This window comes from Gossypium arboreum, chromosome 13 (assembly GCF_025698485.1).
Source record: "Gossypium arboreum isolate Shixiya-1 chromosome 13, ASM2569848v2, whole genome shotgun sequence".
Taxonomy (NCBI): domain Eukaryota; kingdom Viridiplantae; phylum Streptophyta; class Magnoliopsida; order Malvales; family Malvaceae; genus Gossypium; species Gossypium arboreum.
Window position 1 is genome coordinate 24,032,738 of NC_069082.1, and position 16,777 is coordinate 24,049,514.

General features: G+C 34.5%; 1 long non-coding RNA gene across 9 annotated transcripts; it reads left to right on the top strand.

Moving 5' to 3' along the window:
* Positions 1-3,286: 3,286 nt before the first annotated feature.
* On the top strand, positions 3,287-16,080 carry LOC128286880 (uncharacterized). Of its 9 annotated transcripts, XR_008277553.1 has the most exons (5): positions 3,287-4,129; positions 4,322-4,398; positions 13,878-13,955; positions 14,080-14,278; positions 14,776-15,371. It is a non-coding gene; the product is annotated as an uncharacterized LOC128286880 (long non-coding RNA). The 9 variants fall into 9 exon arrangements; XR_008277554.1 differs by lacking the exon at positions 14,080-14,278 and having other exon boundaries at positions 3,295-4,129; XR_008277551.1 differs by having other exon boundaries at positions 3,295-4,129; positions 14,080-14,826.
* Positions 16,081-16,777: the final 697 nt, after the last annotated feature.

The window sequence follows — 16,777 nt, forward strand, 5'->3', positions numbered from 1 at the left end:
GGAGTAAGCAATTTATGCTTAGTAAGTTTCGAGCCATAATATACACACAACCAAAGCATAGCATTCAAGTAGCTAAACAATAATTCATATGCACAATTTCTCAAAGACATGCTTACTTCACAATCCCAACTCTTATATTCATACACAAATAACGGCCTAGTTAATGCCGATAGCTCATTTATCATTAGAGCGAATATTCATACGCACTTACTCATAGTGTGCAAAGCACACACAAAACATACCTTGTTGTTGGGAATTTCACAAGTGCATTAACTGAAAATTTTCCAGCAGCTTATAAATTTCAAATCACATACCTTTGAGTTTATCCGGATATAGCTACTGTTCAAAACACCTTGAGGACATAGCCCGGTTATGGTAACCCGCACAAATGCCTTCGGACTTAACCCGGATATCACAACTCGCACAATTGCCTTGGGCTTAGCCCGATATCATAGCTCGCACAATTGCCTTGGGCTTAGCCCGATATCTGGTCGCACAATTGCCTTGGGCTTAGCCCGGATATCACTGGTCGCACATTCATTCACATCTTTGTTTCAATTTCATAACAAACTTTTATGCACATTTTACTTAATCAAAATATCATTTCGGCTCAATGGCCATATACAAGGGCACAATTTCGATTGCTTATTACTTTGTTCAATCGAATCAAAATCTAAGTTTCGATACTCGAAAACTTACCTCGGATGTTGTCGAACGATTCCGATGGCTATTCGACGACTTTTTCCTTCCCTTTATCGGATTTGGTCCCCCTTTGCTCTTGAGCTTAATTTAACAAATAATTTGATTCAATCATTTGAGTATCGAAAAGAAGAACTCAAGGCACTTAGCCCACATATATTCACTAGACAATAAAGTCACATAAGTACGGAATTCATGAATCGACTCAACACACAAAGCCTTCAACATGCTTACTCATGGCCGAACAACACAACCTCTTAGGTACTCATTCATGGCCGATTATGCATGTTGATGTTGAGGCCAATTACATGTTTAACACCACACATGAATGGCACACATTTTACTAGCTAATGCTTTACATATTGTAGCTCAATACTTATAATATAGCATCAAGCACTCATATGGCCGATTATACTTAGTCATTCTTGCACCAAATCAACAATAAATTCCAAGATTTTCACATCATATGTGTACTAGGCCGAATGTACTTGCAATTTCACAACCATTCTTCAACATTTTCTTCTTTAAACAAACATATTTATCGCACTTCATAATCAAAACATCATGTGCAAACATATACACACATATAGGTGCAAGGTCAATCTCAAGGGTTCATACCCATCCAAACACAAATTTTACCAATCAAGTAACAAGCATAAATCATGCTCATGAATGCACCATGGCGAATACATCACAACCATACCCTTTTAACTCTGGTCATGGTTAAACAAAGAATTCAATGTCCTACTCAAGAATACTAAAAAGAAATTTCAAGAGTAGTCAATCCTTCATTACATGCATCATCAACAAGCTTCACATTTAGCATGCAATGGCTTTAACACAATATCAACCTTGGCCAAATACCATTTCCATGGCACAACAAGGATTTGAACCATGGGCTAACATGAACATCAAGTTAGCAACTAAAACATGCATGAAACTCATGACACAACCTCATACATACCTTAATCTTGGTACAAGTATGGCCAAATCTCCTTCTAGTTCTCTTCTTAAACCAAAAATGGAGCAAAAATCCCTTTCTTCCTCCTTATGATTTTCGGCCAAAAAGATGAGAAAGGATGAACACAACAATTTTTTTTCTTCCTTCTTTCTCAACTCACGGCAAGGGGGGGGAATACCACACTCACACACATTTTTTTTTTCATTCTTTTATCACCCATACACCTTTGTTTATTATTTCACCTTAATGCACCAACAAAACATGTTTCATGACATGTTTAGCCCATACCGCCTTGTCATGGCCGGCCACTTCATGTTAGGGGGAATTTGACATAAATCCCTTATTTTTGCATGCATTATCAACTAGTCATCACACATTTCCCCATCATACTTTCAAAGTTTACTACTAGGTCCTTTCTAGTGAAATTCACATTTATAACTCTAAATCGAAACATCAAAAATGTCACACATGAATTAACACATATTATAGGCATCAAAATAAATTATAAATTATTTTTATGCCTCGGTTTTGTGGTCCCTAAACCACACCCCGACTAGGATCAATTTTGGGCTGTCACACCAATAGTAATCAAAGCAAGTCCATTTCTATGTTTTCGTAGGTGTTATTGTTATTTATTTTTGTTTTGGTGAAATAAAGGCAATGTGGTAGAATTTTTGCACGAATTTTGCCATGATATTTTGGTTGTTTCCATAGTTTATTTGCTCTCAGGATTTAAAGGTTTGAATCACGATATTTTGATTATTGCTCGGACTTATTCTCGATGTTTGAAACTGTGATTATTGTCCATTTTGATGTTTATTTGATGATGATATAATAGCATGATGAATTGGTACAAGTTGGAATGACTTATATGCTTAAAAATGCTTTATTTTTCTAGTCTGAAGCAGAGGTATCAATATTCGTGTTGTAAAAACAATACCTCTGTGATTTTGAAATGTGCAGGAAGTCAGAATCGTAAATTAGTATCGATACCATATCACGAGTTTCGATGCTCGAGCTAATTTTATCGATGCTTTTGCAAAGTTACTGATATTTTTTGAGTCTTTGATTTTAGTTGAGAAACAGAATACTGATTTGGTACCGATTTTGCAACCAGTATCGATACCGTACCAAGAAAATATCGATACCTTTATCCTATTATCGATACTTACATGGCTGTCTTGGAAATTTTGCTAAGTGATCTTAATGCACGTTTAATTATATTTATAAGACTATTGGAAGTATGTTTGACATGTTCTAATGATAATTGATATATGTTTGACTAAATTTTTTTAAGATAACTGATAAAGAGAATGATTTCTTAATAATGTGACAATTTACTATGAGTATAATATGAGACGGTGTTGTGGCATTCTGATATTCGGACTTGGCGACTAGGCTGGATTTTGAGTGTTACATAAGGTCCAAAATAAGAATTAGGCCACCAGAAGCAATCCAGGTCGAAAACACATGGTAATGGGCTTAACTAGTGGAAAAATTTTAAAAAAGGGAGCGTGAGGCGCAACGATATGAAGGATCGATTAAACAGGATAGGCCCAATGGATATACTGAATAAGGATCCGTTTGTGTTTAATTTCTCAGCCCACATAGCCATTTCAATTATGGACAACCAAGGAACTTTGTTAAACATGTGATTCAGGATAATACTGACCCTGAATTGATCATTCAGAACCTGGTGCCTTTTAATCCTGTTTTTTTGTTCAAAAAAAAAAAGAACCTGGTGCCTTTTTCCTCTCTGCCACAAGAATAAAGGGGGTTTTTTGGAAAAAAAAAAACCCAAGAACGGCAGAGACTGGAAATCGTAATCATGATTTGTCAGAAGAGAATTAGACGGTTCCGATTCAGACAATTATTAATGGGATTGTCGATAGGTTGGAACAATTCTCCCAAGAGGCTAGGGCTTTGGACGAGAATTTGGGAGAATGGGATGAAACTCAAATGGAATTTCAATCAGACAAGTTTAAGTTGATTGACTTGGTCAGAGGTGATGCTGGAGAGGTTACACATATGGATGACGCCTCTCAAGACTATTGAGTTTAATGCAGGTCAGTCTCATTTCATAAAGTTTTTTTTTTTTTTTTTGTGATGAAAACGAACATTCTCATCTGGAATTGTCAAGGTGCTGGTCAGTTGAAATTTCATAAATTCTTAAAGGGGTATTTAAGAGAATTTGATCTGGGTCTAGAACAGCAAGGTTTGAAAGGTAGTTGATAGCCAAAAAATGGTGACGGTGGCGCCAAGGTTTAGGGTCAGGTGATATACCAGTCAGGTCCCAACAACCGGTCAACAAAAAACAAAACATTGGTTATTATTGCCCCTTTATTATCTCTCACTTCACTTGTTTGCCTTAGCCTTCTTCATACTACACAAACTCCGCTAGCTCCACTAAAACAGAGGAGAGGAAGCTTCACTTTGCAGGCTTTACTGCTCTTCACTTTTCCATAAAAAGTAAGTTGTCAAACTGGTTCCAGTGCTGTTTGGTTTTAGCAAACTGTGCTTTTTTCCCCTTTAGTTAGAACTAATCAAATGGTTGTCCTGCTGTTCTGTTCTATATGATATGCTGTCCGGTCAGACTTAGCAGTTATAGAACCTGATCAATGCAGTTTGACATTATTCATGATGTGTATGTTGTTTAAACAGCTTGAATCATCATGAGCGAGGAGCTCGACAAACCGTTGCTGGATCCCGAGAATTTCAACCGGGAGGGGATCGATTTGGTGAGTTTAATGTACTTTTACTATCTTCCTATTTGCATAGCAATCTGGTTCAAAGATAGCTCATATAATTTAAACATGCATAAACTACTAATTATGGAGCATAATAAAGAACATGAATTATAAAGAACAAAGAGAAATTCAATCCATTAAACTCACCAAGGAGAAAACTTCTTCAACTTTAGCCACAGCTTTTTCGTATTCATCTTGAGATTGAGAACCAAATTTACTAACCCCAAAAACAGCTGATTTCAAAGATTTCCAAAACCCATCTCCTTTTTCCGTCCAAATCCCGAGCTTTCTTTCACTTTCCATCTCTTTATCTTCCACTTCCCCTCCGTCTAAAGCTGATAAGGTAATTGATTGAATCAGATTACCGTTTTCTCATAGAATCGAAGCTAAATGCTTTACAGGGGGAATTTGGGTGCTCTGGCAAGAAAATATTAAAGTAGAGGTTCTTTTTAATCACTTCCAGTTCATACATATGAGAATACGGTTCCCAGACTTAGTTGATGATTTTTGTTTCACGGCAGTTTTTGAGAGCCCTCAACGAATCAGAAGAAAGGATCTTTGGGTAGGATTAAATCATATCACTGAGTCTATACAAAGCCCATGGTTGATTGCAGGGGACTTCAATGTGATGCTAAATGCTGATGAGAAGAAAGGTGGGCAAGTAGGAACGTTGAAGGTGCCCTTTGTTCAATAAGTTTGTCAATGACTGTAATTTGAAGGATCTTGGTTATAAGGGTTCAAAATTCACTTGGAATAAAGGACTTATTTTTGAACGGTTAGATCGGGCACTTTGTAATTATCAATGGGATGTGAAGTTCCCATGTACAGCAGTGTATCATCTCCAGAAAGTCATGTATAACCATAGGCCTCTCGCTATCAAGTTTGGAAATGAAGGACCTAAGTTGAACAGACCGTTCAGATATTTTAGTGGGTGATGCACACATGGAAGCCTCCATTCGATGGTTAATGAAAACTGGTTTGGTAATGGGTCTCTTGAAAGTTTGGTTTGTAATTTTACAAATGCAGTAAAGAAATGGAGTAGAGAAACTTATGGCCATGTCATTGCTAAGAAAAGGAGGATACTGGCTAGGTTACAGGGGATTCAAAAGGCTCTTGAAAGATTTTATTTTAAAAAATCTGATAAAGGTGGAAAAGGATCTCTGGATTGAATTGGAGAATATTTTGGATGGTGAAGAACTCCTATGGAAGTAAAAATCTAGAAGCAATTGGTTGGCTAAGGGTGATCGAAATACCAAATATTTCCACTCTAGAGCAACTGCCAGACGAAGAAAAAATCAGATTAAAGCACTTAGGTTGTCTGATGGAAACTGGTGCTATAAGGAAGAAAGGTTACAACTTGAAGTTGTCAACTATTTCTAGAATCTCTATACTATTGATGCACCAAGTATAGGACGTTTCCCTATTCGAGAAAGATTTCTAACGGTTGATTTAGATATGATGGAAGCAATGGGGAGGAGTCTCACAGGTGAGGAAGTTAGGATGACACTATTTGAAATGACACCATTAAAGTCACCAAGGGTGGACGGGTTGCATGCACAATTTTATCAGACTCAATGGAATATTGTTGGAGTCTTTGGTGGATATGATTAGAAGAGTGTTTAATGAAGGGGACGTTGAACCATTTTTTAATAAGACACTGATTGTTTTTATCCTGAAGGTGGATGCGCCAAAGGTAATTTCTCAGTATAGGCCCATCAGTTTATGCCCAATGTCTTACAAAGTGTTAACTAAGGTAATAGTTAATCACTTAAAGCCTATTTTATCAACACTTATAGCACCTAACCAGACAAGGTTTGTGGGGGGCAAGGAGAAGAAACACAGTAGGTAATGTGATCATAGCTCAGGAAGTGATACACTCGATGAGAACATGGAAGGGGAAGAAAGGATGGATTGTGATTAAAATAGATACTGAGAAAGCATAGCATATGGTTGTCTAAGTAGTTGAAAAAAAATCACAACTTTGTTTTAAAAATTTAAACTTTTCTTTAAAATAACTAAAAACAAAACAGATTTTTATTTGTTAAAATCTAAACTTTCTCTTTTTTTAAAAAAATTAAAACTTTTGTCAAAATCAAGCTTTTTAAAAAAAAAAACATTTATTTTAGAAAGGGGAGGAAAAAATGGGATTTTTTTGGGCTCCTAGGGGTGGAGGACCGATGGTTTAGTGACGTTCCTTTCATCAGAACCCAAAATTTTATCCCTCATGACATGTCTATGGCAAAAAAAAAAGAAAAAAAAAAAGAAAAGAAATAGAATGCTTATAGTTGTGTTTATATTTACCTTCTTTTTAAGAACAAAAATAATGAAAAGCCTCTTCATTTTTTCTTTTCTTTTCATGTTTTTATATATATATATATATATATATATATATATTTAATCTTGCTTATCTTTAGAAAATGATAATAATAGTATTTAATAATAGTAATAGTAGTAATGGTAATAATAATTTGGAAAGAAGAAAAAAAGAAAAGAAAAATAAAGGTCTCAAATAGACCAAAACTAGTTGGGTTTCGAAGGGCCCAAGAGAGAACAAAATTTAAATGGGCCCCTAATCGAGCTCGGACAAAAATGGGTGTCTACAATTACTTAGCTGGATAAGTTATGGGTTAAAATTCTACGGCATAAATATAAGATGCTTGAAATTTGCCCTTCTTCTTTATGCAGAATTAATAGCTCTTATACTTGGTGGTCAATCAATCTGGTGTGGGAAACCTTTCGGTTGAATATTTGTTGGAGTATAGGTAATGGAAGGTCAGTTAATTTCCTCATGGATAACTGGATGTCAAGATTGGGATCTTTTCATAGATACTTACGACAATCAACGGTTGTTCCCATGGAGGCTAAAGTTTCGAATGTGACAGACCCAAATGGTGGTTGGATTGAAATGTACTAACTTAATTCATTGATGAGGAGATTTTGGAGCATATTGCTGCTTTCCCTCCACCAATGGAGCTTTTGGGAGATAATACTTGCTTATGGAAGAAAAATGACTCAGGTTAGTTCTCGGTTAAGGAGGCTTATAAAAGTCAGATTCAAGTTGACCCTACTACTCATAACGATGTTTGGAGAGTACCATGGAAGAACATTCTACCTCCTAGAATAAAGAATTTTTATGGTTGATGATGAAGAAAAGACTGTTAACAAATCACAAAAAAGTCTGAAGAAGATTGACGAATGATAGCAGTTGTATTCTATGTGGGAATTGCCAAGAAACTCTCATCCACATGTTGCGGGATTGCAACATTGTGAAAAGTATTTGGTTTAAAACTATCTATACTAGTGATTATAAATTTTTTTGAAGTAGATCTAGAAGACTGGATGGTATCAAATTTAAAGAACCAGGCAGGGTTTGGTCTTGGAGCAGTTAAATAGGGAGTTTTTTTGCGATTACTTGCTGGTTTATTTGGAAGCACAGTAATACAATAATATTTCAGCGGAAATACGATAGCTTTGAAATGATAGTTGGACAAGTTGAAACACTCACCATTCACATAAGAAATGCAGTAATAGTAGCGTCGAAAGAAGATTCATCAAGAACTACTGCCATAAAATGGAAGGCTCCTAGCCACGGTTGGTTAAAAATTAACTCAAATGGAGCTACAACAAAGAGAGAAAATTTGTATGCGGGTGGCATTTTACGTGACTGACATGGTAATTGGTTAGCAGGATTTCGATGATTTATTGGGAGAGTTCAACTCTAACGGCTGAGTTATGGGAGATCTTTCATGGTCTTGAAATAGCTTGGAGGAAGGGATACACCAAGGTGATAATTGAATCTAACAATAAAAGTGCAGTGAATATGCTAACAGATGATTCACTAAGGTCATCATCAACAACCTTAGTTTGAAGAATAAATGAGGAATGCAGGTGCAATTGGACTGTCAAATTTCAATTTGTCTTCCATGAAATGAGTAAAGTGGGTGATTGCGTAGCTAAGTCTTGTTCTAAGAACAAATATGATCTGGAAATTATTGATTTTCCTATGTTTGATGTTAGACAACTTCTTTTAGAAGATAAAATGAGGGACTTCCATGTAAGAAATATTAGACCTTAAAGGCTGTTGAATGCCTTCCTTCCTTATAAAAAAAAAAAAACAAATCCCTAAAATGTAGCCTAAAAATGTGGGCAATTATGAAAGTTAATTCTTTCTTCTTAAGAAACTTAAAAGGAGGGAAGAAAAGACTAAGTGAATTTAGCCAGCTTTTATGGGAGTTGTGTATGGACCAAATTTACAAAAAAAAAAAAAACTTGGGCTTAAAAATAAACTTCTGAATCAGATCATTGACAGATTAGACCAACAAATAAGTAAAAATATATAAATAAAACAATTATGTCTTCAAGTAATCTGCATGAACTTCAAATGGGCTTGATATTTAGTTGATGTGTGTTTGGGTTTCTCTCTCCACAACTTAGGCTCTTGGAAACATATTAACACTTCCATTTATGTCACACCTCCTGAATCCCATCTAAAAACTTGTTGCAAGTTGACTGATCTTCTAAACTTGAAAAACAACAGCTTTCATGAATTTAAATTAATAAAATTTACCCTATCCACACATGTATCATTTGTCCTTTCCTTGAAAAGATTCGTCCTTGAATCTTGTCCTTAGTCGAAAAAGAATGAATCTCTCGAACAATCAAAGTTATGAGAAGTCTAAAAATAATACATATATTATGGATGGCTTGGTGTTTCGAGCTTTGCGAAAGGCATGGGCTACCATGAAATTTCCTCACTCTCTACGTCTTTGTGTTTGCTAAGTTCACTACAACAGCTTTCTTTTTCACAATAGTCATCATTGGGACAAGTACCAAGAGTAGACACAGAGTCATACTTACTTTCTTCTTTAGGTGGGTATTGAATTAGACATTGAGAACTTCACACCACTAACATTTAAAAATAGATGTGAGAACATTATTACTCTCATTTACTTGAGAGCATCTCTCCATTAATTGACACTTGATTTTATGCACAACGTTCTAATGTACATTTTGAAAATTGATGGAGCAATAGGAAACCAATCTACATCGCAAACACTTTTTGAGAGCAGAACTGTTACAAATAAAACATATAAAGCTCACCATTTTTAGAATCTAAAAAGTCACAAACACTTAACAAATAAGAGGTTATAAAATAATATCCTCACAAAAAAATAACACACTTAAAGGCAAAGAAATAAATAAGAACTTCAAATCATGTAAATTTTTAAGAAAAATAAGTAGTAATATACTCTAAAATGTTGATGGTTGTTCTTTAACAAAGCATACCTAAAGGCTCTAGGACACCAAGAAAGAAGCTCGACATCGAAGAATGAAGTTGCACAAAGAAAGAAACGTGCAACTTTTATCATACCTACTAACACAAGAAACAAAAAAGTGTTAGATACATGATAGAAGCAAAGGCAGTTGAGACAAATTAAAACTTATAACTAAGAGTCAAAGGAAATCAGATTTAACCCCAAAACCTTGAAATTGTGAAGCAACTTAAAATTTTCGTTCAAAGTGTTCCCAATGTTCTAAAATCACCAAAAAGATTACAAGATGCCTCCTCAATTCGTAAAAACCAAATTTGGAAAATTTGGGCTCAAAATGTATATGAGTTTTTTCTTGGGCTTACTTCAGACCCTGATTTTTTTGGGCTCAGATTTGTGATTGGCTTTGGCTATTTTTGTCTAAATTTTTTTTCAGATCCGGGCTTAGATCAAGTTGGGCAGGCTCAAATCAATTTAAGTAAATTTGAATTTTATAAGTTATAACTATTTTTATTTCGAATCTAATAATTCATTTTATTTTTATGCGATTACAATGCTTTGCCTTATAAAAAGTATAAATTATATATTTAATAATATTCTTTTTATATAAAATAACTAAAGGGCTAATCTATGCAAAATTTACAAAAATATATTTTATTGTTCATTATTATATTATATTGAAAATTAAATATTTTTTATTTTTCTTATTAAATTTAGATACCTAATACTTAGGAGTGTTCAATCGGTTAATCAACCCGACTAGCATTAACCGAATTAATCGAACTTTTAAAACCTTAATCGTTAAGCTGTATCAAAATATTTTTCAAAACAATTAATCGAACCAAACTTTTTCGGTTAATTTGGTCGGTTAACCGAATTAGCAATTATATATATATATATATAAATATATATATATATATATATATATATATATATTGTTAAAACAAGTATAAAACATATAAAAATTAATCAAATTAACCAAACTAAATGAATTAACCAAATTTAATATATGTAAAATGTATATAAAAATAAAATTTTTTGGTTAATTCGGTTAATTAACTGATTTTGAATTGAATTAACCGTTAACTAAAATTCTAAAAAATTATTAACCGACCCTCGACCAAATTAGTTCAGTTAATCGATTGATTAACCAAATTAATTTAGTTTGGTCAGTTAAATCGGTATTACCCGAAATTTGTACACCCTTACTAATACTCATATTCTAAAATAGTTATTACAAAACCCAAATATATTATACTAAGCCCAAACCTAAATAATGTACCCATTATTTACCCAATGTAACACCCCAAACCCGGCCTGGACGTTATGACATGGAATGAAATTTGTAGTTTAATTCATCGAGTGAAAACCCATCTAGTTTATTAGTCTTCATTTAGCTCAGAAAACGCATATTCGTTGTTATTGTTCAAAACGTGACTTTTTAGCGAAAGCTGGTGAACTTTTGGTTTTAGAAAACCATTTTTTTTTAGAAAACTTTAATTCTAAGAAAACATAGTGTTTTTGTATGGATAAAACTGGGAAGTAAAGTATAATCCCAAATTTAAACAGTCAGTCCCAAAAGATCCAATTACAAAAATAAATACCCAAATTATTAACGAGAAAATTAATTAACTTAAAAAAAACCGAATTAACACAGTACGAAATAGTGGTAGTCATTGCCGAGTCCTACGCAGCTCCGATCCGTCTAATGCTGGGGATTACCTACACAGATTAAATAGAAAATGGTGAGATTTCGCAAAGTGTAAAATCAGTCATATATCCAAATATCAGATAATTCGAGCCTGAACCCTTTACAGAACCGGTGTGAACATTACCCACTCAGATACAGAATCAGATACGAATTCGGCCTTAGCCCATCTCAGATATATCATGCATAACAGAGAAGAATAATAGTCCTACCCACCAGCCTTTACACACTAACTCCACCCAACCCTACACACCATATGGGGATAAAATCGATCCACCCATCCCTACACACCATGTCGTACCGAAATACGACACATAATCGGATAATTATAGCTATGCTGCCAGATATCAGGCTTAGGAGCGTTTCAGAATACTTCCTCCGTATACATTAACCCAGCCTCGATGCAATGCAGCATACAATACATGACATGCGGATAAGCAATTAACAAGTCATACATATGAATCGGTCTACATGCTAAGGCTCAGGGGTTAAATAACTCTTACCGACCCTACAGTAGATCCTAGTCAACTTGGGCGACTCGAGTAACCTTTCAGAGTATTTCAGAAAAATGGGCTCACACGCCCATGTGGCCTGGCCATGTGGCCCAGACGACTCAGTTGGTTGAGCTCGTGTGTCACACTACCACACAGCCATCACACCTGCAGTGTCCTTCGACACTACGGCACGGCCTCAATCAACACGCCGTGTATTGGCACACGGCCTACCACACAGGCGACCACACGCCAGTGCGGTGTCGACAGTTTCATTTTTTGGCTTTCACCGATTCTCGTTTCTTGAGTTTTCGGGTACACACCTGGTTTCATTTGAAGTTAAATCGAACTCCAAGCACTCCAGAACCTAAAATCATCCAAAGGTCTCCGAATTAAACGCTACGAATGAAAACTAAACCGATCCCAACTAAGTTATTCAAAAGGTTAGACAGCCAAAACTTACCTTCCAACGAACAACAATAGCTCCACGTCCTAATATTCCTACGAACGATTACGAACCTCTGAAACTTCCCCTATTTGAGAAAGAACACAAATCTCCATTAAAACGCTAACCAAAAACTTAAGAAAATGGCGGAGCAAATACTTACTGGGTGAGCGAAATACGTCGAAGGAAACCAAGAAAAATTCGGCAGAGTAAGGGGAGAAGAAAAACAACATCAAACTTGGAAATTCTAGAAAAAGAGAAAAACAAATAAGGGATATGATACAAAATCCCTAAATTCTCTCCATCTAATCCCACTACTCAGAATTCTAATGCAACCAAAACTCTGCCCCTCAACCGAACAAAATAAATCACCCTTGCTGAAGTTAGGATTTGAACATAAGACCTTCAACACTCTGAAACACCTTTTAACCACCAAACCAGCAGACCTATTCTAATATAACTTATCAACAATTAAATAAAAGTCTATTGAACAAGAGTGAGGCTTTCATTTAGAGGAAAAACAAAATCTTGCCAAAGACATGGCTTGAATCCAAGACTTTTCAGACACTCTTAGAGCACAATTCCACAAAACCAAAAATTTAAAAATTTTGGGGCGTTACACCCAAACTCAAAATACACTAATTGTAGCCCAAATTTCAAGTCCAAAATAAAAATAAATTAACTCCAATACTCAACTACAATTTGTAAAAGTTACCAATTCAAATCTAATTTAATAAAAACAATATTTCATAAAGATATTAAATTTTCAATAATATTTTATTTCTTGCTAGTTATAATTATAAACATGTATAATATACTAAATTACACATAACTTTTTATGTTATATATTTTATTATAATCTATAAGATAATTATAATTATATATATTAATACTTATAAAATATATTATTTCATTATATAATACTATATTCATTTTATAATTGTAATGCCCAAAAAATTTAAGTTTTTAAATTGTTGGATATTGTTAAGTGATTTAATTTGGTTTAGTGATTAAGGGTTGTGCTTGTGTTTGAGATGTTTTGGGTTCGAGTCTTGATCTTTGATTTTTTTTTGTCTAAACCCCTATCTATGAACATTTGAATTATATGTTATTTTCGCTCAACTAATAATAGAATGAGTTTGCTGGTTTAGTGGTAAGGTATCAACTTCACTTTGGTTTTCTGTTCAAATCCTTTCCCATGCAAACAAATTTTTATTTTATTTGATTTTTAAGAAAAAAACCTCCCCAATTCTCTCTTCACGTTTCACATTTTCCCCCTCTTCCTTTGTCATTTCATTTGGCTCCAGTCTTTCTTCAACATTTCTTTTCTTTCTTTTTACTCTATTTTCACTCTTTTGCCTTAAATTCTGTTTCTTTTGCTATTGTTTTGGTTTTGCAATTGTCGTTTTAGGTGCGATTCGTTGTACGATATTTAAAGAGATTGATCGTAAGCAAATCTTGGTGTAATTATCGTTGTTTCTAATAATATGGTTTAATTAGTTTTTAATGCGCAACTAATATTTTAGCTATTATGAATCCCGCTTTTAATCATGTAGGTTTTCTAGGTGAAGTTCATGAGACGATTAATCCTTCAACAATTTAGAATATGTTGGTGGGCTGTTATATTCGCTAAGGTAAATGGTTATTGTAGTGTAAGGGCTGGTTTTTTTCGTAATAAGTGTGATTTTTGATGATTTTGTCATATGAGTGAATTCGATTTGGTAAAAATTTTGCTAATTAATCTGTTTCTAATTTTAGTTTAGGAGTCTAGAAGTGTGTTGTAGTGCCACGTATCAGAAACAACTAGGTGTGTAATGAAAAACCTAAAAAATAGCGAACGACGCAATGCTGAAAAGGGGGCTGTCAACTCAATATGGTCTTGGTCACTTGGGCAGTGCGAGCCATATGGGCATGTGTTGGGCCGTGTGGACCGCTCGGGTTGAGCCAGTTGAGCCATGTAGGCCTATCTTTTGAAAACTTTGTTGAAGGTTGTATTGTTGTGTGATTCATTTTTAGCTATTCTGTAGGGTCTATGTTGTATAAATAAGATCTGAAGAACATGATATCTGATAGTATGCTACTATGTATAATGTGGTATGGTATATGAGATGTGAATATAAATTATTTTTATTCTGATAATTTTGAATGCATGATGTATGTGCGTATAATATCTGTTAATATCTGCATGAACCTTGGGGTGGGAATATGATTTGATGTAGGAAGTGTTGGTAGTTTAATAATTTGTCTTATCCGGTGGTTTAAACCACATATATCTTCCTAGTGGTTGGACCACTATCTGCTTTGGCAGCTTAACTGCATATTTGTGAAAAGTGACTGATAAACCGTAATTTATACATATTTTTACCCCATGTTTAACGTATTTTATGGATGAATTCCTATTAGAATTGGTGAATTTGATACTCCTAATACTTTAATTTCATGTTTTATACTTAGGAGAGCATAGGAGAGCGAAAGGAACGAGAAACGGGCCAAAAACAGAGAAAATGGGCCAAAGTACGAACTCAACACGGCCTGGACTTCCTCACACGAGCAGGCCACAGGACGTGTCAATCTGGAAGAATTAAAGCACGACTCACACGGGTATAACATACGTCCGTGCCATTCTAATAGGCTCGAACACGGCCTGAAGTAATCGCATACGGGTGTGTCACATGAGCGTGTCCCTGCCGAGCCCAAGTTGAGTCCAATTCGAAAAAGGCCACTTTTGAGGGCTAATAGGCATTCCAAAGCCTATAAATACACCCTAGAAGAGGAGAAAAAGGACACACAGGATAGGGAGTAAGGAATTACTTCAAGGAAGCCGATTGATTCATCTCAGAAGCTGGATTCATCATTAAGACTGAAGATCTCTCTTCAATTCCCTTTCAGGAGTTTTGGGTTTTCTTTATGTTTTGTATTCTTTATTATTCTGAGATGTTTTCTTATTTAGTTATGGACTAAATCCCCTAAATACCTAAGGGGAATGAAACATAAGACGAATCTTGTTATTATTTTCTGAATTGTATGGTAAATATTTAACTTGTTCTTAATTATGTGTTCTTAATTCTTGTTTTGATATCCCGGATCTTGATTCAAGATAAGCTCTTATTCGGAGGAGGAATAGACTGCCTAAGAGTACATTTTCATAATTAAGCGGAGTTGATTGCGGCGCTAGACATAGGGTGACAAAATTTTGTCGGATTAGGGTGAAACCTAATAAGGGGATCCATAGATCGAGTTAATGCAACCCTAGGGTGTTAATTAGAGAAAGGTCTCAATTATTCAATCTAGGAATTAGACGTTATTAGTCTTGAATAGGGATAATAACATAACTTAGGGATCTCTATGGAACAAGTTAAATGAATAAATCGTCTGATTTAGAGCCAAAATAACAAGTACAGTCTAGGTAGATTTTTCCTTAGGTATTGTCTTAATTCAATCGATTTTCCTAAAAGTAATTCCCCAATCCTATTCTCTGTGAGTTCTTAGTTTAGATAATTAGTTAGTTAAAACAAAACCCCATTATTCTTAGGCTAGATAATAAAAAGACAGTCATTACTAGTACTTTTAGTTCCTTTGGGTTCGACAATCCGGTCTTCCTAAAACTATATACTGTTCGATAGGTACACTTGCCTACATCGCGATAATAGTTAGTTTTAAGAATGATTAATTATAAATATTTAAAACCTATCACGAAATCACGCGATCAGTGACATACGTTCACTTATTGGTGTGTGCAGTTGGATGGGTATTTAATACCTTATTTGGTGTGTAGAGATGGACGGAGATGGTGTGTAGCGGATGGGGGTAGGATCTGATTATGTATCTGAATATGTATTTGATTATGCATCTGTATCTGATTACGAAAATACATCTAATTCTATATCTGATCATGTATCTAAAAACATATCTGTAAATATATGTGTATCTTGTCTATTGCTTGAGTTAAACTTCCGTAACGGATGGGTGTAGCAGAAGCTCGGGTTAAACTTCTGTTTTTAAATTTGATTAAGTTAAAGTATTATATTCAATTGGACTATTTTAAACTTTTTGGTGATTTTTAATTGTTTTGGATTTTATTTGTCGTTTTGAACTTCTTTATTGTATTTAGAATATTTATTCCAAACTGCAATGGGTTGAATTTCAAAATCAAACTACTTTTTTTTTTCAAAACTCTGTTTAACTTAAGGATTCCGCTGCAAAAGTAAGTGATATTATAATTGTTTTCTGCAATTAACATGAATTAAATTAATAAGGAGTTTTTTCCTAAAAATTGGAAATATCTTTACCAATATTTGTTTTACGTTACATTTCTGAATTTTAATTTCTAGTTAAAATAAGTGTATGTAGTTCCTCAGGGTTTGGTCATAACGCCTAGGCCTATTATGGGGTGTTACAATAATAGTAGAGTACATAATATGTTACTTATTATCATAAACTATTATTTATTATATGT